This window comes from Syngnathus acus, chromosome 8 (genome assembly GCF_901709675.1).
Source record: "Syngnathus acus chromosome 8, fSynAcu1.2, whole genome shotgun sequence".
NCBI classification, from domain to species: domain Eukaryota; kingdom Metazoa; phylum Chordata; class Actinopteri; order Syngnathiformes; family Syngnathidae; genus Syngnathus; species Syngnathus acus.
Genome location: NC_051093.1, coordinates 3,863,892 through 3,886,967, shown reverse-complemented (window position 1 = coordinate 3,886,967; position 23,076 = coordinate 3,863,892). Strand labels below are relative to the sequence as shown.

Genomic DNA, 23,076 nt, shown 5'->3' with positions numbered 1-23,076 from the left:
GTTTGAGAAACGCGATTGTTTACAGAGGGCTCGTTGGTTATTGGCTAGTGGATGCATACCGCAACCCTAGTCAACCTCAGTTTGATGCAGTATAGCTTCTATTTTATGCGCCTTATAAGCCGGTGCGCCTTATATATGGACAAAGTTTTAAAATGGGCCGTTCATTGAAGGTGCGCCTTATAACCCGGTGCGCCTTTTAGGGCGGAAAATACGGTAATTGTTTTCAGAAATGATGAAAAGAAGCCTGCTGTGAGTAAACACTTGGAGTCTGTGTTTTTAAAAACAAAAACAATGTAAAATCTGACCGCGAATCTAAGCAATTTGACATGTATCACTGTATAATTGGCGGAAAGAGGAGATTGATGACTCCTGTGTCAAACAATGTAAAAGTGAAATTAATTCGCCAGCCAATGACAAAGCAAATACAGATGTAATAGCAGCTGTCAAACATGGCGCAGCTGCCCGGCCAACTTTCAATTAAAGAGCCAAAGCGCGCCATCCTTCATTCCCAACGAGGGCTGTCAGCGGCGCCTTCGGCAGACTTGCATGCAAACTGTCGTCCCGACTTCTCCCGAGCTTCCCGTGGCCCGCCATGTCTAATAGGCGTCATTATTCCAGATTACATTCAATGCAAGGATGGAAGAGAATCACCCGAAGCTGCCCTCCAAACTTCAAGCCTTTCTGAATACACATGAGAAGTTTTTGACAAGCTTTTCTCTTTAATTAGTTTTCAGTTAGATAAACATCATAATATTGATTGAAGGCTATCTTGTGTAAAACGTTGCATAATTTTTTTTTAAAGGTCACTTATTTATTAACAGCCAGACAGTCGGTTGTTGTCGAGTTAGCGTCGAGTATTTATGAACTTTTCCAGCCTTCCACACAACTTGGTCTTTTGGGCCATTTTTGTTTTCTGTGACTGGAAATTTACTCACACAACCGCTCGGGGTTATTATGAAACACATATTTTTTGTGAAATGCTAGGTAAGCCCGTTTCTACTCTTTCAGGGGAAAACCTGTCTTCCTATTTGTCATAAACGACTCTGAGTCGATTCGAGTAAGAGCAGAATGGACTCTCCGGTATCTTTTTTTTGGCCTCGATCCCGAGAGAAGTCATATCGTCGGATATGGTGGGGAAAAGGCTTATGCCGCGTAAAGGACAAGAGGCGTAAGCTCTCCATCGCGCTCTAATCGATGAAATCAGGGGCGAGTTAGAGGACCGCCAGGCCCGCCGAGCGCCCTTTTAAGCCCACAGAGTTGTTTGCCGAGCTTGTCAAGATGACTGAGTGCCGTGAAAGACCTTCTATTTAACTTCGCTATTATGCCCCAAAAGCGGTTCGGATTAAAATTTCACCGGTGCCGGAGCCCGCAGGCGCTCCGGGTGAGATGAGACGAATGAGCAGCACATTTACTACCAGATGATTCATACGTGGTGACGTGATGGAAGATGAAAAATGGTCCAACGTGAGCGTGCCGCTGGAAAGCGTGTGGAAATGTCATGTTCGGAAGCTGGGAGTTGACTCTCCATTACGGGGACTATAAGACTGCCAAAAGGTTTCCTGGGTGTCTTCATAAGATGTCAGTGACATGCTTTTAGAGAAAAAATTGTTTTATGGTGCCATTTTTCTGCTGCACACACATTCCCTGTAAATGTGATATTAATCCACTTGTGAATTTTTCCTTTCACACAAAATATGAGCAACGCGATGTAGCCCCCCCCCCCCCCCCCTCCTTCAACTGGGGGGGCCGCAGGGTCTCAATCTTCAGGTGATTCTCCCAGCGGTGAACCGGCGCGCTCACCGTTTGACACGCCGCTCGTTAATCCATAACTGCTAACATTTTAGTGATGAAGTGTCATGACTCGCCCGACGTCGAGCTTAGTCGGCCGTTTCTGTGTACTAAGTCATGTCATCGAAAATAGAAAATGACTTGGCGGGAATAGAAATTGCTACTTTGTTTTGAATGAATGTATTTGTTTTTAGTTATGCAGTATTGTAGGAATTGTAGAAATCGGTGTTTAGCATATGTTGAGTTTGACGTCATATTTCCATCGGTTCATTCGACAAAGCTGCGGCGGTGTGCATTACTCAGTGTCTTCCTATCGATGCATCTTGCCAAAGTTGATTCATTAAAGGTGTAATGCACTCAGGGAGGGGAGGGGGTGAGGGGGTTTGAGCCAGAGCCCAACGTCCCTTAAGGAATTGATACAAATTTTCATCAATAGCGACAAATGAATGTTGGGGTCTATTTCGATTTAAAAAAAAAAAAAAAAAAAAAAAAAAAATGGACATAACCAGCAAGTCGGCGGACGTCCTAAATGAAGCAATTGTCTTTCTTTCTAGAAACTAACATCGTCTGAGTGGAAACGTCCGACATTAATTCCCTGCAGCAATCAGTCAGAAGCAGCTTGCTTCTCAGCCCCCATTTAGTTACGGAACGACACCAAACTCATTGCAATGCGGCACAAGCAAGCTGAGGAATGAAATGACCCAATAAGAAAAAAAAGTTGGTGTATTGGCTTTGCTGCCTCACTGGAAAAGATGACTTTAGCGAAGCAAAATGAGGGAAAAACAAAATAGGAATGAATCAGAGTTAATGATGAGTTTAGATTGAATTGCTTGACTCCTCCGTCTTAATATGGTAAATAAACACATCGCCTCGTATCGAGGACTGTCGTTCCTCATCCGGCAATAATGTACGCACGGGTGCTCATTTGCTAACCAAAACAGCAGCACCTGAAGTACTTACAGAAAGATAAAGAAATATTAAAGATAATCGTATACTTATCTTATAGAAGCCATTCACAATGTGCCTATTTTAAACCGTGCTGCAATTTACATCACATTTGTTTGCCACTTAATCTCGAAAGCTACTTTAAATCCACGCCGACACTTCTTAATATTCACAATCCCATGAAATCTTTATCAGATGTATTAGCACGCGAGTGCGAAATAATAGATTCCGCGTTGTTAGCTTCCCATCGACTCCCCCCCCCGGTGAGATTTTATTAGGCAGGTGCATGCACGCATTTATTCAGTATTAGCGCAACATAACGCAAGCGGCCGTTTGTTGACAGAGTGGACTGTAACTGCCATAAAACAACATTATGCAAATGCGGTTACAATTGTGAGCGTACGGCGCTTATTAGTTTTCCCTGCGGGCGGTGTGGAGGTGAAGTTAAGAGGCGAACGAGGGGACATCCCCGAAAAAGATGTTAACACTGCAAGAGGGCCGCCGCCGTCTGGTCACGTAGTCTTCCGTGGACAGCTTGCGGTGTAGCAGCATGTGGCGCGGCATTGTTGAACAGCTTGCACTTGAGGCGGCTTGAATGCAACAGGATATGCCAGAATCCACCCGGGACCGGGATGACGGCTCATTTGCCGCCCACGGACACAGCAGAACAACTTCTGTGTATCATTTCAACTTGTTGCCCGCTAAATGGCGCCAATTCTTCTTATCTCCATATTGTCCCTTTTAGATGTGATGGGGTGGGAAAATCGCAGACCTCTTCATTATATACGGGTTTGGAATAATCAAGAATTCTCTCAGCTGCTCAATTATTACCCATTACGTTAACAATGTCGCTACGGTTAGCTTGAAAATGTAATTTTCCTAAATGCTTGACTTGAAGTGACTTTGTTACTTTACTATTTAATTATTTTTTTTAATTATTACAGATTTTATAAGTATTAAATAATTTTTTTTGGTATAAGCCTGGCTTTATTTTTGTAAGTAAAGTTAATTTTAATAAAAGTTAAGTTATTAGGTACATTCAACACAGGCCGACAACGGCGCTTATAAATCCGGTGTAAAGGATTTTCTTATAAGCTTTATAGAAATATGACATGTTCAGTTTATCCACGTGTTCTTTCGCCATCAGACCTCCTTTATACACATTTCCAATTTCATGCCGTGCAAGGCTTTCGGACGTCGCTCCCTCTCAGCCCGCCGCTCGCATTAGCAAAGTAGGATAATAAATGATGCGTCCCCCTGAACAGCCATTAGCAAAGAACATCTTTTCACCATCTCCAGCAGGCACACTGACACGCGCACAAAATTCCCTTGCTGATTTTTCCGAGCCTCACATTTGTCTCTGTCCTTACTCGTTTGCTTCGCTGTTCACGTCGTGACTTGTTTCGAACATGACACGTTTGCGGCTGCTTTTGAGAGCACGGCGCCCGTGGGGGACATGTGTTTATGATACAGTACATGTCGTACATACGACACCTGCAATGCTGTGGAAGGGCACTGGATCATATTTAGTTGCCTACTTAGAACAAAATATACTGTACTTTGTTTTCATTTACAGTGATCCCTCGTTACTTCGCGTTTCGTTTATCGTGGCTTCGCTACATCGCGGATTTTTTTTTCCAAATTAAAAAAACATCTAAAAGTCAAAATGAAACTTCTAAATTGAGGAAACGTGTCTAACCTTTAGGACAATGTAGTATTGCTCCAAATGTTCGTTTACATTCCTTTAGAAGTCCATTTTCGCGCACGAACGCGAATTAGCATCTTTCCGCTAACTCGTTCGCCTGCCCCGTACTTCTTGTTGGTGACCGTACTTCGCGGAGTTCACTTACCGCGGGTGGTTTTTGGAACCAATGATCCGCGATAAACGAGGGATTACTGTATTCCAGTTTTTCCAACTCTTTGTTGAATCGTATTTTTTTTTTCTACAGACCTCCTTTGTTTACAAATAAATGAATATCAGAATCAGAATCAGAATCAGCTTTATTGTCAATTCCTTCATGCTAGGACACACAAAGAAACCGAAATACCGTTCCCCCTATCCCACGGTGACGAGACACAGCACACGATTAACACACAAGTAAAACAACGGGGAGAGAGTTCAGGACCCCAACAGCCCGGAGATCACAAACTTCGCCAGTGGCGAGCAGTGCTGGCATCTCACAACAAAGTCCCGGCACCATTCTTCACGGATGTAGACGCACAGTCCACCTCCACGCGATGTTCCCCCTCGTACAATGGCCCGGTCCGCCCGATAGCGCGCCATCCGCTCCAGACGCACAGCAGCTACGCACTGTCCGGTCCGCAGAACTCAGCAGGCATGTTGATGTCCAGCGATCGAACGTCCGCCAGAAGAATGGAAGGCACGGCCGGGCGAGCTGGGGTGGCCGCCAGCCATATATGGCAGTATTTAACTTTTTTTCTCTGTTTATCTTTGGAAGCTGTGACCAACTTTGCTTTTTAATGCCATAACTTTGAATATATTACCTCCCGCAAGATGCATCCCCATTCTCCAGACGGCAAAACCAAACCATAAAAATCAATCTTTCGCCTCAAATGTGTGGATATAGCGTTGTGCACGGGTGTTGCTTTCAATGATAATCCAAAAATATCTTTATGAAGATTGCTTGTGGGCTCTTTCGGTGTGGTTTTATTTTTGCGCTAATGTATCGCCTGAAAGTCACGTGTTGCTCTCGTGTCAATGTCAATTAAAAATTGAAGTGCAAGTTGCTTAATGTGAGGCTGTCTTGGGGTTAGAATGGATTTAGAATTTTCATTATAGTCAATTTTATTACATTTTGACTTTTGTTTTTTTAATTCAGTTAGCTCAAATTAGTTTTTGCAGCAAATTGGTGAGTTTGATTAATTTTAGTGTTTTTTTATACACGTGGAGTATTTAGAGAAGAAAATAGTCAATGCCATTTATATATTGTAAAATTGTGACGTGAAAAAACAGCAACCACCAAACTAGAAGTACCCCGGAAGCCTCGTTTTAGTTCCGCCTTCAAGCAAGTGCACTTTCAAATAGAATCTTAACCACGACTTTGTCTTTTCTCATGGGTAATTCGGAATGGGCTCCTTTTCCTTCTCTTACTGGAAGATGAATTATTTATGATGTTGAAAGTGAAGGCCGAGATTGTTTCTAGAGAAGCTGGCGGGATATATATATTTTTTTGCATGCACATTGTTCATCCCCGCTCGCCATATGTCCTTCTACCTGGACGCACGCCAGCTGCCTCAAAGCTGGAATGCTGACATCATCCTTCTCCAGGCGGGGGCAGGAGGGAGGGTGGGGCGCAAATGAGGAGGAGGCGGATGGAAGCTCATGCAGAGTGTCCCGCCGTCTGCACTGTGCGCCTAAGAAACATTTTGTGATCTAGTCCATCGCACAGTAGCATCAGTGAAGGCACAATTCAACATGGTCGAGCTGACTCTTCGTTGAGAGCAAAGTGCCTCAGAGCAATTAAGAAAGTGGAAAAGGATTCAAGACCAGAATACCCATGAGTGTTTTTTTGAATGAATTCATTGAGCTTAGCAATTAGTTTTTATTGATGAGAATTTGTGTGATGGGGAGAATGCTTCGGTGCTAGCAAGAGAACGACAACTTATAGTCGGCGGCCCAAGTCAGCATAAAGCAAGCTCCCATTTATCTGTTTATCTGTCGAAGCCCCGATGATGAATTAGGAGCATGTTGCTGAAGGTTATTTCATTTTTTAGTGGTATACTAGCCACACTGTTATTGTCATCATTTCATAGTATCTATCTATCTATCTATCTATCTATCTATCTATCTATCTATCTATCTATCTATCTATCTATCTATCTATCTATCTATCTATCTATCTATCTATCTATCTATCTATCTATCTATCTATTGCTAGCTAGCTAGCTAGCGATAGATCTCAACTATCCAGTTGTTTTATATATACTTGTCTTTGCTTTGTTTTCTTGTTTTTACTTGCCATGTAGCACTTTGAGATTCCTCCGAATGGAAAGTGCGTTATAAATATAATTTATTATTATTATTATTATTCAACTAGCTAGCTAGCGAGCTAAATCAACTCATCAGTAGTTCATTGACTGTCTCCTCATTATATAGTGACTTGATACTCATAACTACAATGTAATTCTTGCTTTTAATCTGGTCGTATTACTGTAATTTATTGTATATGTGTTATTAATAACCGGTATGAAGGAATGATTGCATTGACGTTATGTACTTTTTTTGGCCGTATGTTTACCAAACATCATTTCCAACAAATAGTGTTGAAAGCGTGAGCGGCGCCATAGCGGAGTTGTTTGTCAGTGAGGTGCAAGGAGTCACAGCAGGCGTAGTCGAAAATCATAGGGTGCAGGTATCTTCTTGATTGTGTTGCCTTTTGACTGGAGCTGTGCAAGCGAATGTGTCGGCTGCACGCTGAGACGGCATCATCATCGTATAGGGAACGATGCCCCCTCGTCCCCCGGCTCCTCCTCCTCCCCGCGCCATGTTGGCGCCTTCCCAACTAATGGGATGCAACTTGTCAGCGCCTCACAAACTAATAGGATACATGCAGCCTGCATGCGTATGAACATGCCGGTTGCGGTGACATCAAGACGGATGTTCGCATTAGGAAGCTGCGAGTGTAGCGTGGCGATGGCGTTACCACGGCAACCTTCAATCAGATCAGTATCTGTCGACCTAAGAATTATCATGGCGAGGCAGAAGCAAATGGATGCCATGTGATGTGATCCATTCCCTGTGAAAATATGTCCATTAATGGTTTATTTAAGCAACATTGGAGTTGTGCTCATGTTTGCTAATGTTTTTTTGGTTCTTTTCTCAAAGTCAAAGTGAGAACCCCTTCAGACATAAGATGATCACCTTTAACTGAGCAGATCAACTGGAAAACAATAAAGCAAACAATCAAGCCGCTCGGGGGAAGCGAGAGTCGAGGAAAAGAGAGCATTTGGAGAAGTGGAACGTTTTCTTTCACAGACTCGAGGCGTCGCCGGCTTTTGAGGAAGACGAGAACAAGCGACTGTCGCCTCTCGGAGTTAAACATCTGATCCCGAAGACGACGTCTGTCTCTACTTGAGCGCGACACTTTTCGCTGGAGCGCTGACGGCTGTCAGTGACTTCTCGACACACATCCGTCAACGCCTGTGACTGACTCGCGGATTCAACCGCTCCGTGCCGTCGTCACGGTAGCGTCACGTTACAGCTTAACATGTCAACGGCGCTTTGTAGCGTATTACTGTCAGACGCCGAGTGCCAAAGGGCAACGTGCTGACTCGTGACCCGATAAAGCCCGGTAAGCATATTCCGATTATTTACCCATTATGAATTTGGAACACATTTTATATTCATGATCATTTTTAGAGCGGATCCAGACACACACACAGCACACATAGTTAATGTGATCTCTGATTGACAGGTTCTTTAATCGACGTTTCTGTCGCTCGGATGACACAGACGAGCTCCTGAGGGTGAACATGTAGACTGTAGACTACTAGCGGGCTTGCTATTATATTTTGCTAAATTATTCAAAGAAAACGCAATCTCCGTACAACGTTTTCCCGACAGCTCAATTCAACCAGACCCACATTGAATTTTTGCCATCGCTTTCGGTTCAGTCAAGTGCCTATTGTTTATAAACACTCCAAAAATCTCTGTCATAAAAAAATGAAGAACTGCTGCTTCGAAATGTGAAATGGCCAAAGCCAACCGCTGTGAAGAAAAGCCCGTGGTGGAAAAAGTGGCATGAATGATATAACAGGCCAAGTAGAAAAGTAAGCATTGAAGATCCAGCAGAGACGACCGAGTCTTGCTTCAGAAGCTCAGCACGCCGTGCATGTAGGAGACTATTAAAGCTGCCTTCGGTCTGTTGTGGTCAGAGCTCCTCGCTCTGTGGGGAGGGCGGGGACTGGAAAGCGTGTGTGCAGGCAAGGCTACACCAAGAGGAAGAGACAGCAGATGTGACGCAGGTCGAGGTCAGGAAACGCATCCCTCTGGTGAACGAGGACGCGGGTACACAGAGCCCTCAGGCGCCGGGGTGCGGCATGATGCCCATCAGCATGTCGGCCCAATCGGTATCACCAGGCTATGATGGTTTTGTTTACAACTCGGCCTGTAAAAACAGCCCAGGCGGCTTAAGAGGACAATGCAAGGGAGAGGCTCCGTTTTGCTCCGTAATACTCGGCATAAAACGTAGCTTTACTGATAAGTCGAGTTGTGAAACAAAATTTAGGGTGCCGTAAACCCGCTGACAGCAACTTTAGGTGCACCGGTGACACTTTATAGACAGAAAAAAAAAATTCGCCAGAAAGTCCATCTACTCTATGAGCTTCACCGTGGACAATTTTTAATATGATTCCAAAAATATGTTTGCTGTAATAAAAGCCTCCCACTGCTAGGAGTGTAGAAATATTTATAAAATGGAAATTGTTTATGTACACTTCTTGAAGTGATTTTGTGGAGTGTATGCATCCATAACAAGGGGGGGGGGGGCTCTTGTGAAGAGTGACTGAGGTTTCGGGCCACCCGCAGGCCACGTGTCTGACAAATAAAATCCAAGATGGCCCGGAGGGAACCGAGTAAAGCTCGAGGTGCTGCTGACAGACGTCTGATAAGTCACGATAGCTGTCTCGCGTTTTTTTTTCCCCTTTCCCTTTCTCCATCTACTAGTATCACTTGATCCCGCTGTGGTTCAAAGACATGGTGGAGCATATCCCCAGCATGACAAATAATGGATTAGAGGGATTAGCGGTGAGCAAACACGCAATAAAAAAAATCCGACTCATGTTTTGCATTTTACATAGGGAGAGATAAAGCTTACCGTGTCCACACGCCACGTGTCAAGGAGGCGACAGGCCGAGACAGACGTAACGTTTCTCCACGTGTGCAGCTAGCGAAAATCAATTTACAGAAGATAATTGTTCATTTCCGAGGGTGGAGGAGGGGGCAACGGAAGATTGAGTCGACTCGATTGCACGCAAATAGTGCTAATGGGGACAATGATCCTCCCCCAATGGATCCAATTATAAGCTTGTTATTCTCGCTATTCATAACGCTTTGTGTCTCGACGAGGGCAAAATAATAATTCCCCCAATACAAAAAAAATGATTAGAAAGGTGAGCGCGTCGCCCTCGCGCAAATAAACTTGTCCTGGCTCGTTTGGGTCCAGCTCTAACGGTTGATAAATCCTCTTTTGACTTGTTTTTATGGCCTTACCATGAGGTGTAAATGCCACCTTGAAATTGTTTATTTTATGTGCCGTTATTAGTTTTAGGTCAAATAAAATCGCCGTTTTAGTGGCTTTTACAAACTCAGAACGGCACCAAATTTCACAGGTATGTTTACACTTGTTATAAAATGTATGACCTCCTTCAAATTGGCCTTCAACTATTGCAGTTGCAGCTCCCGCAGGGATGCTTTGAAAATTCAGCCAACAAAACTATAGAATTTGGTTGGCTTTTCTTTCCTGAGTAAGCCCACAAAAAAAAAGTCAAGACAGTCAATTTGAGCGACTAAATTAAATCGACATAATTCTTCAAAGTTAGTCTGTCAGTCTATCTTGGCTAAGGCTGTCAGCAAACTCCCAATCAGATGTGTTGATTAACCTCCGTCAAAAGCGATCTCCTGTAACAAATTCCATCAAAGTTCATTGCCTACTTAATTACGCCGGCTGTTTACTCGTTCGCGACATTGGAGCGCTTTGATTCCGCTGTTTGTTTCTGACTTTCCCCTTAAGTGCTTCTTCAGTCTTGCACGGCCCTCGCCTAATTGCTCCCTCTCGGTCCTCTCTAATAATCCCATTCTGTGCTCAATTGGAGAGTTTGCGTCTTTTGCGGGTAAAACTGCGCTCCAGTTTCCAGACCTCCTGCCTCGCCTAGCGCTCGTGTATTGCTGATTAAAACAGTCGAGATCAAAAACCGCAGAGTTTTTTTTCCCCATTACAATCCAAAGCAAGAAGCAAAATAAAATACTGCAACCAGGAGCTGGCTGCTAGCTTTGTTGGCTAAACTTCATATCAGGTCAAAACCATTTGGTTAACTAGCTAGCAGGGTGTAGCATTTGTTTCTTCGAATTTGTTCCATCTGCGGTCCAACCTTTTCCTGGAAAGCGTGTAGCAGTAAGAAGCCGCGGCAGTAGTGAAATGGATGGGATTACATGACGGATTAGCAGCTGTTAGCATCGTAACAACATGGCTCAACGAGGAAACAATTCGCATCAATCCGCACAACATGTCGGACGAAAGCAATCAGATATCGTCGAGGTTTAATATTAGGAATCATCATTTGCGCATTGCTTTTCACTGATGGAATCGTATTTACACACAATCGCATCTCATTTCCTATGCCGGTGAAAAGACCTTTTTATATTTGCGAAATTGGAATAACCGAGAAGAAACATATATTTCCCCCTCCGACGTATCGAAAAGCAATTAAGCGTCAACCAGCCTTCAATTTTGAAGATAACAGGCGCATCAAGTCAAGATGAAGCTCGGAGCGAATTACAGCGAGCCGACATCAATGGCATCGTGGCACAAAGTTGCTCTTTGTCACTCCCCCCCTCCCTCACCTCCTTTTGCGGCCACATTAGAAAGTCCAATCAGGATGAAAAAAAGTCGCCGGCAGTGTCTGAGAAAGCGCTGCTTAGCAGCTGTGTCATATTGATGCATCACCTGCAGCTCCCGCGCCGATAATGAATCGGAATCTGTCTCGGATGACTCATAAAATAGTTTGTCTGGAATTCCACTCAAGGAGAGTTACATTAGTTTTACCATTAAAAAAGAAGAAGAGAATTGATTTGTGAGCCAGGAATAGCATATTCCTCAAATCCCAACAGTGACCTCCTTACTTATTTGAATCGATATCTCCTTCTGTCGGGCTTGAGAGAAACATAGAGCGAGTTAAATGAGAGGTCAGAAATGGCCTGATGGATCGTGCTAATAAAGTACAAGAACATGTCGGCGGGGCAAAGTCCTCCTGAAATAAGTGCTTGGTTTACGACGGAGTTGGCTTCCTCCGACGTGCGAGTTAGCGGAGTTGATATCTGAATTTAAAAAAAAAATAACTTGTACTACCTCTAATTACTTTTTAAATTGATTTTAACTCCCGGAAGGCATTTGCGACAACTACTATGCTAATATATGTAAATCATGTGTTCAAGAAGCTAAGCCTTCAAAGAATTAAAACAACAGGGAATGTACGCTTACATATGTTATTATGATATTAACCTGCTATCATCCAGAGCGCCATTTTGTGTTTACCTTCCTTTAAATCGGGTCACTGTACGCATTCATTAAATATCGCAGCCTTTTTTTTAAAGTTTCAGTCGTGAAGAGTGATTGTAAGCTATTGATGAAGACTATCGAGCGGTATCGGCGTCCTGTCTGCTCATCTGTGTACATATCTAAGGTGATGCAATACCACGCAAGCCGAGCTCCTCTGACACACAGTCCATTTAGCCTCCAAGATGCACGTAAGTAACAGGAAATGGACCTCTTCGCTGTATATATTTCCAATTTCCCAGGAAGTAACGAAGCGAATGTTTTATCTGCACTTGAATAACAAGAGAAATGGGACATTCTTTTTGGAATTTGCCATCAATGGAGTGTGTCGAGAAAGCGATGGGGTTGAAAAAAGGCAGACGGATGAGCCGAGAGCTGGAAATAAAGGGGAATGAAAGGTACACGCAAGGGGGGTGCCATGAGAAGAGCTTGCGTTTGTATAATATTACTTACAAGCCAAAATATTAGGGATGCGGCTCAAGTCTAGCGTCCACGATGAAAGGGCCCTCACATCACCAATTTATGCCGAAATTTAAATAATGCCATGCCTCACCTACATTGTCAAAATGCAAGGCCTGACATTTGTCCACAATGGCAACTCCAAATCAAAATGGCCGACATTCTATTACCCGGTCTAATTTTTCCCAATTTTTCAGGACTTCAATTTTTTTTTATTCTGAAATGAAAACCCAAGGAAAACATTCATTTGGCGTCATAGTTTGAATTTAGAAGTAATCATTTTGAGGCATATTTTTCCACCGGTAAGTACTGCGAATGTGTCGTCCTTGTCAATGTTTTGCCCATTGTGCGGGTCCACACACACCTGCAAATTTTCCGTCCTACTCAACAGGTGGGTCAACATGGGCCATCGCAGGCAGGCAGGCAGGAGCTTATCTTAATTCTCAGCAAGAGAAAATCCCAGATCCCCTCCACGTTGGCCGTGTGTAATCGATGCTGACAGGTAATTCAGCGGAGTACATGAGGGAGCTCGCCAGACGCTTGCGTGCCCTCGCTAGCCACACTTCCAGCAATCAAAGTGTTTGACAGCCCTAACTCGTGTCCAGATAAACATGCCTCTTATAAAAAAAAGATGAGGAAAATAGGATTCAACGCAGAGCAAATGATGTCGGACGAGCCAGGAAATAAAATCTTGGTTGTTTTGCAGATGAATCTACCAAGAACATTTGAGCTGTATGGATTCATCTAAAGAGGCACTTTCAAATGTTTATTTTATTTCATTATTTTTTTCCCCGAGCTTTTATCTTCAAACCAAAGTAACTGGCTTGAGGATAGGAAGCGCCAAGCCCTGGAGGAGAGCATATGTAGGCTAGCAGGCGAGCGACACGGCCTGTGGCCTCGTATCCAGAACACATTAAAAAGAAACGAGGAGGCCCGAGCCGGTCGGTCCTTCAAAGCTGCCGCTGGCGCCGCTCCAGTTTGACGAAAGGCCTTGTTAAGCAATTCCACAAGATCTTGGATTCCTCCATGCTTTCATTCATCTCCAACAAAAAGAGACTCCAGAGATGCTAAATATGCTAGCAAATAGCATATTTATAGCATTGTTAGCAAATATGCTAAAAAGCTCAAAATATCACCGCAAGTAGGTTTGATTGTTCACTATTTTCACCAAACACCTCCTAAAAAGCCATCAGAATCTTAACGATCCTCTTTTTGTCCTAAACACGTCTTTAGCGGGACTCCTCGTGTGGTCGTGACTAATACGAATGTAAATGAATGGTGGCAGGCTTTTAAAGCAGCACAAAAAGCCCACGTAAGAATTGTTAGCTTATTATAAAGATAAGTGAGAATGCGGTGCTCGCTAATGAGCCCCAATCTTCTACTTGAGGTGGAAAAAATACATTTTAGTTCCTAACAGATGCATTTTTTAATGGTTTCGGGCGCCGTTATCTTTACACCATGACAAATGTGCTGTTTGCTGTCACGGCTTTAACTCCAATGAGGAAACTTTTTTAATCTCATCTGCTTTTGAGAATCTGATTATTTGGCGGTTAATGAAGTGAAAAATGTGCAAGTCTCTTGATGGGATGAGGTAACCAAATAGGAATAAAAAGTCTTTGTAATCACGGCAGTTAGCATATCGAATCAGCGGCGGGAAGCCGCTACCAATCCGCCGAGACCACAAGCAGCACCTTGTCCAACTTTCGTCGCTTTGAAGTTGACGATACAGTCAAAGCAAAAACGTACCACTCGAACACGCCAGTCAGTATTTTTAGGAAGAGCGGCGCAGCGCCCATGCGGCTGCTTTGAACGCAGCCCACACATGTTTTTAAAAAAAAAACTTATTTCCATTCGGTGCGGCAATTAAGTAGGAGGTTTTTTTTTTTTATTCAATGCAGGTGCAGCACATTGAAAATTCAAGTCAGGAAAATTTCAAGGTGCTCAATGTGTATTTTTAGACGGCTGTCTTATGAAAATTGCTGCGCTTTGTAATGCATGATATTTTCAGTATCCACCGATACCAAGTAACCGATACCAAAAGTAGATTTGATTTGTAAAATCTGCCAAAATAGAGAAAAACATTAATTAGATGATAAAAGTGATTTTGTTTCTGCATTAGTTTCAGGTAATTCTCACCACGGCCAGCGTATATTGGCACTATCTTCACCATCGGAGCAGAGCGGATTGCCGGAATCCTTCAAGAGCGCAAAAGGGAGATTAGGGGGAGGGAGGGAAAGGAAAAGACCTCCATTTTTAATTAAAAGTCGAGCGACACGGACTTGTCGCATCGGGCGTTTAGCTGTAAATCAGATTAAGCGGAGAACGATACACTTAGTCAAGCTTGCACCTTCTAGAATACGACTCGGCATTTTAGCATCATCCTTAAATGCAGCTATGTGGATCGGCGAGGCGGTCAAAGATTAATTTTTTTAATCAGGCTCATATCGGTCAAAGAGACGATCAGTTTATAGGCTTTGATGATGTCGCTATTATGAAGCTAATTTAACATTAGTTGAGGAATTTGCCACCATGATTGCCATGCAGACTTTTCCACGTAATCTCGGAGGAAGAACACCTGGAAGGCCTGCCGATCTGCCAGCGCGGATCTTGCCTCTCTCTTTCCCTCCCCGCGGGCGATCACCGGGCTGAGATGATTCGCCTTGAAAGGCGGCGCCGTGCGATGAGGCGACAACAGGTGGAGCGTCAGATTGAAGCTCGGCAGCTGGGGACGGGGCGACGCTCTCGCCAGCTGTCGCTTCCGATGGTGAGCGTTCAAAGACTCGTGGTGAGATTTTTCCGGAGCTATATCTTAACTGTGCTTAAAAACTGCTGAGATTGCATTTGGACGGGCTGCCTGACAATTTTGACCATTTTGTTGTGTAGTGACAAAAAGTTGGGGGTGGTTAGATGGCTCATTGGGGGTGATTCAATTTTCTTTTTATTGAATTGTGCAAGTTTATTAAATCAAGTGAGGTTTCTCAATGTGCAACAGTTGGATTCCGGAGAATAGGAATGAATAATCTGCATAATCTTGAAGCCTTGTGTCAAGTACCGTTTTTTTCCGTGTATAATACGCAAAATTTAACTAATTTATTGTCCTAAAATCTGGGGTGCGCATTATACATGGGTACAATTTTTTTTAAATTTTTAAAAAAAAATTTTTTTTTTTTTTTTTTTTTTTAAGAAAATCATGGTACTGGTACGAGTATTGATTTATGTATTGTTCTCTTCTTGTCATGTTGTGAAAGAATGTGGGTTGAATAAATACCGAAAGAACAATAGTGTGTTTGTACTGTGCTCTGGTCATTTCGTCAAAGAAGGGATAATAGTCCTCTTCTCTTCTTGACTGACAATGAATGTGATAGCTTAATACAATCAGCAAATAACAAAATGCGTATTACAGGTAATATTTTATTTCACAACACTTTGCCTTGTTCCTTTCGTCTCTGCTGTTCACTTCAAACACGCTCCATACGAACGCAATGCTCTCGTATCAGACGCTTGCTCGATCACCTGCTCGTTTGCTGTCACAATGTACCCTACACAAATCCGAAACATTTGTTGCGGCTCCGAGTCACGACGAGGGGCAAGTTTTGGTTTCCAAGGGTGTTATTATTCCTCTTCAACGTCTCTCCCATACAGAGCCGCCTTTTTCACATGTCCGCACGTCACTTTCCTCTCTTTTCATCTGATCGCGGTGGTGCCTTTATGGGCAGTCGGAGAAATCAACGCCAACAAAAAAAATACATCCAGCCTAGTTAAGACCATACCAAAGACTATAAAAATGGGACCCATTGCCTCCCTGCGTGTGTGACGATCATTGGGACTTAAAAAAAAAAAGAAAAGAAAAAAAATTTAAAAAAAAAAAATTGGGTGCGTATTATACATGGGTACAGGCTTTTTTCCAGCATCAACATGCCATTGTTAGGGTGCGTATTATACATGGGGGCGTATTATACACGGAAAAAAACGGTATTCAGAAACGTCGCCCCAGCGTGAGCGTCTTGCTACACGGAGATCTGTTCATGGTGTGAATGCTCACACTTTTTTTTTTTTCCATTTGATTTTATTAAAAGACACGACTAGCATGGCTTCAAGTTTGAAGGCAGTTGCCATGGCGACGTGGCGTCCCAATCAACACACTTGGCCTCACTTGACGGTCTTGTAACGGTCGCGGGCGGTGAAAAATGAAGCCATTACAGTGGAGCCGGAGGAAAGTGAATTGTGAGCCGGGCATATGATAAGCACACGTGATTAAGAGGCACGACTTGAGACTAAACGAGGAGAAAAAAATAAGATCCTGATGGAAAATCTTTAAAGGGGGGACATATGGGAAATTGAAATTTTAATTATGCCAGGCCACCTGTCAAGTGAGAAATTCAAGTAAATATGTTTTCCCCGAAATGTGTCTGCTAGTGAATTGTGTTTCGGAATGTCTCTGCTGCATGCGCCACATGAACTTATCACAATAACTTGGTAATGAAGTGCCAGCTAGGTATGATAAAATAAATCCCAGTATTTTTATGGAATAAGACACCTGGGAGCTCTTTTTAATTGTGAAAAAGAAATACGATGTCCTCCTTAAAGCTCTTAAGTTGGATGACAAAGGAGGGGGGAGGGGCATAGTATTGGTTGCCCAAAGTTCACTTTGATGATCACAAAGGGAGTTGTCAGCAGGTTTTTGCAAAGGGCCGGACATATGGCTGCCCAAATTATTGATGAGTCAGCCTGTGGTGTCCCGCCCGCTCTTTAAAGCGCTCATCTCCTCATTAAACGCGCCTCGACTCAATGCGTCCTCTCTGATGTTCTCACCGTGACTGATGAAGGCCCAGCGGTGCTTCAATAATGCAGCCACCGCCTCTCTTAGTTGACGCGTTTACTCAACTGACGGACTGTCAAGAAATTTGGGGGAAAAACTCATTTTTTTCATGGAACAAACGTAAAAGAACAATAATGAGAAGTTATTGTTTTCTATAAATGTCCCATTCTTTTCAGATTGTCCTCTCTGCACTGGTAGAATGAAATAGAATTTTAATAAACAAGAAGTTCATAAATACCAAAATTGCTCATTTGCTAGTCGAATGAAAACAGCAGGGGCCCCGAAGTTGAACTCTGTGGAACGCCATTGCAAAGTAGGGCAGAGTGGGACTCACCGCAACCAAGGTTAACACAAAAATAGGATCTCAATCACTCTGGAGCACCACCAATATTGCCCACCTGGTTCTGTAAACGAGAATACTGTGGTCCAAATTATGGAATCCCACAGTTAGATCCAACAAAACCCGACATATTAGCCAGAAGAATGTCGTTAAAATCTGGTAACCGGGCTGATTCTGTGTAATGCACCCTTTTAAGACCTTAAAAACGTCTCGACCCATCAATCCAGTGTGAATAACCCAGAATTGGATAGGCCCATTTTGGGCCCGGCACCATTTCACCCAATTCGGGTTACTGTTAACCCAGCACTTTCAAGAGTGCATTGATTTGTCCTTTTGCCCCGTGTCTCTCTTTGTCCGTTGATTTTTCTTCACGGGAACAAGAGCCTGCCACTTTTCAAGTAGTGGATGCATTCTGCTGTCCATCAAGCCACACCGTATATTGAGACCTGGCCGGACTCAAAGCAATCACTTCGAGTTCAAACTGTGTGACAACGCATGGCGTCGCTGACGCCGAGGCAGATTACAAGATGACCTTCAGCCGGCATCAGAGTGGTAGTCCGAGCCCGCTCCTCTGATTGCGCCTGCTACTCTTGACTTTCACTTCAGAGCGGCAAATGCTCAGAGGAGCGTTTGTTCACCCGCTAAGGGGCTAAGCGACCCAGCGCAGCCCAAGCAGCATCTCAATCTTCTCCTTGGCACCCAAAAAAAAAAAAACTGGAAGTAAACCTATGAAGGTAGTTTGGATTGAATAGTGACCATTTCAACGCTACATAGTATGTCTAGCTAGCTATAGCTGCCTCCTGAGGAATGAAGGCCATGTATTGATTTCAACGACGAGTCACCTAATGACCCGTTGGAGAGCTGTAACTATTCTCGCCTGTCAACTCCAAAGCTATATTCGTTAGCTCCCGGGCATTTCTTCTCCTTTGCGTCCCAAACGTATCCAAAACATCTCTTCCAAGCGCTTTGGCTAATCCTTGCGTGTGTCCTCAGGTGTTTGACTTTGTTGCCAGCCGCTTTGTTTGTGTTTCTGGCGTTTCATGTTGACAGTTTCAGAAAATTCGAAATTACACGGCATTACGGCGACAGGAGATAATCGCCCACGCCGGCCAAATGCGAAGCGCTGCCATCGCCGCACATTTGAATGTTTGCACATCGGGCCGCTAATTCATTCGTGCCCTTTTGCTGTTACATTGATGAATAATTAATGAGCTTGTTTTGATTGACCGGATAAGATGATGAGATGAAGTCGCAAAGAGTTTGAGATGTTTGAGTGACGGCGTTGTCACATGGAGGCGGCTGCGGAAATTTAGTGTCCATTTGTACAAAAGTCTTCTTGTATGGAAACTACTTGTCATTCAGTCAACGTTGATCAACAGAAAACTAGCGAGCTCCTTAGCTTCCCCTAAAACTAATAGCCCCTAGCTGCCAGTCGATTTTAAAATAAATGGAGCAGTCGATAGTAGCTAGTGGAAATGAAAAAGGAGGTCAGCCATTTTGTTGTAGTCTTCTCGTCTTGTGTTTAACAACGCTTAACTTCTTTTTACAGTTAGATTTTTTTAACACCAGCATAGTGACAAATTATTATTTGGAATACAACTTGAGGTTCTACATTCAATAACCTCTGCGACACTTCTGGAATAAAGCCCAAAAAAAAGATGCTGATTCATTGTGAGGTTTCTGAGGAAAGAGCGTAGGGGCAAAGTGGGAAAAAAAAAAAGCATACCCTTGCTTTTTTTTTTTTTTGCTTTATTTTGTCATTTCAGCTTTTATCTCCACACTTTATTAGATAATGGAGAGCCTGAGCCTTCTCGGTTGCGCCTCCCCCGGAATGTAAAAAGTTGCAGTCAATGGTGGTTCATGTGTGGTGTCTTCAGGCAAGATGTGTGGGCAGCATTATTGATTGAACGCTATCCTTCGCACTTAGAACCATAGTCATGGTCAAGGTTCTGTTTGACATGCATCCACCCATTTGTCCTCGGTGTTAGTATATATTTAATACAAAGCTCTATGGTTCAATTACAAAATTCCTGGGGCAAATTGGTAAGTCCTGAGATTTCTGCCTAGCAACAAGAACCATCGCCGCCAGTGCGGCCCAACATATCTCACATGCCAGAAACTTTTGCTCGACAAACTAGATTACCGACCAGTCCAAACTTGTTATGCTCCCTCTGTGGCTCATTTCTGGACTTTGGCATCCTCGCACGAGTGGTTGGTTGGGGTGGAGGCTTAATCAAGCACACTCACGTCACATGGGATGCCGGAGGTGATGCAACAGCAGCTTCGTCGAACAGCGCCGTGAAGTTTTACGCTTTGCAAGGCGTGTGTTTGTGTTTGTGTGTGTGCGTGCCGTGCTGTTGTTCCATATGTCTCCCAGCAAGGGTCCCTTTACACATTGTTAGCCGTAGAACAACAACATCTCCTCCCGAACTACACGGTAGTCATTAGTTAACAAGTACAATAAGCACAGCGATGTTTTTTGTTGCTTTAATTTGTAACAGGTGCAAGAAAATGGAATGTTGTTGTCATCAAATTGTGGACGCACAATTGGCTCCTAAGGTGTCCAAATACTTTACCTTGTTTCCCCCACAATGCAACATTAGAGCCTCAAGACGGACTTAAATAAACAGTGTGAGCATCAGTGTGACTGAAGGCAACAGGATGCAACAATCTGACAAGAGAATAACAGCCGCATGTCTGCCGTTGCCATAGTGACCACCGATTGTCTACTACAGTGTTTTTAATATCGTTGGAGCGACGTTGAGGTTATTCTAGTATTTAACGCAAATAAAGTATCTTGTGTTTGCACAGAATTCTGTTTTGATTATATGCTAGGACACTTGTGCTAGCGTGCACACTGTTGCTAACGTGAGTATGTTAAGATTTTTGTCACCTTCAGCATAGAATTGCGGCCTCACATTCAGGCTGACAGAGATTTGATGATGCCTAACACAGTGCTGTTATCATCTCACATGGCATTAGCTTAGCATCATTAGCGTCCATCCACATTACCTGTCAATCGAATGTCAAGCTGCTCTGGTTGGCTTGTTTACTGATTTGTGTGATGAACAAACACGGAAGACGTAAGCGTGAAGTCGCCTGGGGCGCAACACAATTCTTCTTTTAGCGTTTTGTCACGCTCTGTCAGAGTTTTAGATACTCCCGTCCAGGTCATCCAAAGAAATGTGTCATTCGCGATTGCCATTCTCGCTTAATGAGGTCGGCCACGCTTCCCAAAGCGCCGTCCCCTCAGGAAATCCGTCTCCCTCAAACAGCAATTTATCCAGCGGGGGCAGCCTCCTCATTTTTCTTTTTCTTTTTTTTTTTTTTTTTTTTAAACCGTCACGAGAAGCTGTAATTCTCTCGGTATCCTCGGCACGATCTCGCTGCCTCTCCTTCCACAAAAGAGCGAGCTCAAGCAAGATGCATACAAAATAGCTGACTCAATCATCCAGCTGCATAATCAAGATAAGGGAGATGAGGGGTGGGGGTGAGTGGGTGGGTGGAAGTGTGAGAAAAAAGAAAGTTGCGAGTGAAAGCGACCGACACAAGTTGTGACTCATCATCCTGCCCGAATCGTTTGGAGCAACTTGCAGGATTTCACTTTAAGATGCTCTGGAAAATAAACAGTAAAATCAATCCGTCTCCAGGTTTTTACGCAAGTGCCGGCCGGCTCTTCTAGCGTTGCGTTTCCACAGACAGATGGCACGAAGGCTGCAAAATCCTCAGCTTATCTGCCAGTGAGCTCCACGCACGGTCGACTGTAATGACCGCACAGTCTAATAGAATAGATTAAGACCATACATAGGCAGTGGCTAATCATTGTGTGTTTGTTTACCATTTTGGCATCATGCTTATTCTCATCATAAATCCTCCCATGTTGCTTTGTTAAGCCGCAAAACAACTTTTTATTCCGCAGTCAAAGCAATAGAAGCCAAATAGACGGCGGAGCTGTCCGTGGTGCTGAATACAAACTTAGAGCGCAGTGGCGCAACTTGGGCTTGTGTTTAGTTTTTTTTTTTTTTTTTTTAAGAGAGGGGGGGTGCACGACCACCTCACCCACAACCCAACATTTCCAGAGCATATTGAAAAGAAGCACGCTTGTTGCATTCAAGTCTCAAAACAGAATGGGTTCCTACCTGCGCTCCTCAGCCTTGTGTCATCGTGCTCAAAAAGAAGCTTCCGGGTTCCCCAGGTGGGCGCCAACATCCACGTTTATTCTGATGATGAATTTGAATGAGTCTTTATTGTGAGCGCTCAGCGTGGCTGGAGCTCCATCGGCGCTCCTCGCTTACAGCTGAGCGAAGCGGCTCGCTCGGGCTGCTTCTTTCTATCCGCCGAGACAGCCAGCGAGGGAGGGGAGGGGGGAGGCGGGCCAAAGGAGGAAGTGTGTGTGTGCTGTGTGTGGAAGTGTGAGTTTGTGTGGGAGGGATGAAGGGTGGTAGAGAGGAAGGGAGGCTGCTGTCAGGAGAGAAAGAGAAGTGCCCGTTTTTGGCCCGGCCCGACGTAAAAGCTGTAAAGCTCCTAACGAGATTGCCCCGAAAGGGCTCAGCCCCCTTGGCCCCCCTTGCCACACCCACTTAAATGAAGCCAGGAGACAGATAATGTACTTTTAGGTTCATAAGGAAGCCATGTAACTTCATGTTGTGTGAATGAGCTAATCGAGTCAACTTTACCTTTATAGTCGCTGATATTTTTACACAGGGGTGGAAATAGTTTGATGGGGGATTTTTGTTTTCTTAAGTAACAAAATAAAGTTTTGAAGTGGTTTTAATGGTACCAGAAAAATCTATAAACAAATAAAGTAATTCACATAATATATACTATATATAATATATTTATAATATAAAATCATATTGTATTATGTAAAATTATATAAAAAATTATGTGATATTATACTTATTATGTTGTACATATTATATTATTCATCACTAGAGACTCCAAACAGATTTGTCACAGCTGCAAAGGGGATCATAGGTTTGCCATATTGTCCTAACTGTTATGTATTTAATGATATTAATAACTGCTCATATCACTAAATATACATCTTGCAATATATCACCATCACTATAATTAAATCAAGAGTCACAGTGTGACAGCAGTGGTCCATAATTCTCTGGGCTTAAATAGACATGCGGGGGTGGGGGGTGGGGAGCAAAGTGGCGGAGCCAGCTGCAAAAGTCCACCATATTTCACCAAACAAGTCAATTCGTGTTCCATGTGATGCAAGATCAATACATGTCAGTGATAAATTGCCAAATAGCAGAAGCTGCCGCATGGAGGAGAACACGTATGAGGGGTGGCTCGAGAAGATCTGGAAGCGGACGCTCCTCTTTGAGGGGGCGGATGTGTGTACGTGCACGTCTGCTTGTGTAATGAACTTGGCAGCGGCTTTGGGGACTGCGGCGTGGTGGAAGTAGATGCGCCAAGCG

The 23,076-nt window shown here is 43.7% G+C and overlaps 1 protein-coding gene across 1 annotated transcript in view; it reads right to left on the bottom strand.

Annotated features, from left to right (window-relative positions):
* The window catches only part of elfn1a (extracellular leucine-rich repeat and fibronectin type III domain containing 1a), a 46,456-nt gene extending 24,378 nt beyond the window's left edge, over nt 1-22,078 (bottom strand). Inside the window, exon 1 of the mRNA XM_037257013.1 lies at nt 21,784-22,078. The gene's annotated coding sequence lies outside the window, so the exon portion shown is untranslated. The remainder of the gene's footprint in view (nt 1-21,783) is intronic.
* Between the last annotated feature and the right edge of the window lie 998 nt (nt 22,079-23,076).